Source organism: Gossypium hirsutum, chromosome A12, assembly GCF_007990345.1.
Source record: "Gossypium hirsutum isolate 1008001.06 chromosome A12, Gossypium_hirsutum_v2.1, whole genome shotgun sequence".
Classification (NCBI taxonomy): domain Eukaryota; kingdom Viridiplantae; phylum Streptophyta; class Magnoliopsida; order Malvales; family Malvaceae; genus Gossypium; species Gossypium hirsutum.
The window spans coordinates 79089972-79092040 of record NC_053435.1 but is presented as its reverse complement, the minus strand read 5'-3'; the positions used below and the strand labels follow the sequence as shown (position 1 = coordinate 79092040).

At 24.3% G+C, this 2069-nt stretch overlaps 1 long non-coding RNA gene across 1 annotated transcript; it reads left to right on the top strand.

The window, feature by feature from the left end:
- Window positions 1-227: 227 nt before the first annotated feature.
- Window positions 228-811, top strand: LOC121210887 (uncharacterized). Its single transcript, XR_005906159.1, has 2 exons — window positions 228-421; window positions 505-811. It is a non-coding gene; the product is annotated as an uncharacterized lncRNA (long non-coding RNA).
- Window positions 812-2069: the final 1258 nt, after the last annotated feature.

Sequence of the window (2069 nt, the reverse complement as noted above, 5' to 3'; positions counted from 1 at the left end):
TCTTTTACTCATCGAATTGATTCTTAGAGCTTGCTAGCCGTACTTAAAAAAAAAAAAACTTAACCACAAGCAAGTAACTTAAATAAAAACTTTCGAATAATTTAATGATAATTCTATAACTTTTTAAAATTAAGTAACCAAAACATAAACTTATTAATAATTTAGTGGCCTCGAGTCTAATTTACCCTAAAAAATTCATCTATATAACACTTTCTATCTCAAAACTTAATCTTTTCCATTTCCAAGTCCCAAATCCTCTTCTTTTTTCCATCTCAAGATTTTTTTTTAGAACCAAAAAAAAACCCCACCATTTTTGTCCACTCAATCTAAAGATGTGCATTAACTCAGCTCCAAGCAATTCTCTGTCTCAAAAACATCCTTACAACAGCCATAACATTCTTTTAATTCCAACACTCAACAGGTTCGGGTTTCTTTGTTGTTGTTGTTGTTCATATATTATACTGTATTTTCCTTTTGGTCCTTAACAAAAAGTATCAAAAACAGGTGGAGAAGATTAAACAAGAAGAAGAAGAAGAAGATGGCAAAAATGGGTATTGAAAAAACAAATGAAATGGAAATGAAGAACTTGAAGTTGTTCATGGAGAATCAAAGCATTATAAAAGAAAATGAGAGGTTAAGGAACAAAGCTCTTCTTCTTCATCAAGAGAACCTTACTTTGTTGGCTCAATTACAACACAACTTCTCCATTAATAATTAGAAATTATTCGTTACCATCTATCAACATCATCTTCTTTATTTTGCTTTTTATTTTATTTTATGGATATCTGAGTTTGGAAATAAGTTTTTTTTTAATTTTGTGTATTTGATAGATGAAATAGTTTTTTTTTATTTAATTATTTGAACTCGAACTTAACACAATAATTAAGATTAAGTTTGATCTTAAGTAAAGAGGGGTAAATTCGGAATATTTTATCATAAATTAACTTTTAATTTAATCATTTCCTTAAACTTTCCATTTGAGTGGGGAATGTCTCTGCTTGCCCCTTTAGATTTGTCCATATTCAAGCTCGGTTTGATAATTACTGAATCGAATTTGAGTTTTTTTAAATTGAATTCGAGTAGCTTGTAAATATCAGTATCTTATTTATACCCCTAAATAGTATTCTTTGATTAGTTTAGTAAGAATGAAATAAGATTTTTTTTAACTTAATACATATAAATTTTAAGCAAATTGAATCATTAATTTTAGTGAATGGAGTCACTATGGGTCTGTAATTAAAATTATGAGTACCAAATTGAAAATCTTTAAAATTTTAACCATTTTTTATTAATAAAATAATTTTTTTTCAAACCAACATTTATTTTAATATTTTATGGGATATATTCGATGATTGTATAGAGGAAACCTAGCCAAATCAATTATTTGTAGCCCAAACAATAATGGATATACACTTTTTGTTTTATTAATTATTTTGGCTTTTTATTAATTGTTTTTATGTATATTACATTTATACAAAAAAAAATTCACACATAATAATGTTCATTTAAATTTTGTTTAAAACTCATCTATTCTTTATATTTATATTTATATTTGATTTTATTATATCTAAAATATTAAAATATGTATTTATTTATTGTCCATTATTTATGATTAACATCCATAAATATATTTAATTATATATTCATAAATATGTTTGCTGATAATTTTAAGGGTAAACTACAATATTATGGTTTTTGTTTATTTTTAGTCACTCAACTATAAAAATTTACAAAATGATCATCCAACTATTAATTAATTTCTTTTTTGATCAACCAACTACAAATTCAATTTTTTCTATTTTGGTCACCAACTAGCCAACAAAAAATGTAAACATCTAAAAATTCAAAATAGTTAGGTGACTAAAATAGACAAAATTAAATAATTGAATGATCATTTTGTAACTTTTTACATTTGAGTAATAAAAAAATACTGATCATTGAATGACCATTTTGTAATTTTCATAATTAAGTAACCAAAAAACTAATTTATAATTAAATGACTACTAAAATAATTTTCAGTAACAAACATGAACCAAACAAAAATAGACCTAAAATTAAACAAAGATGCA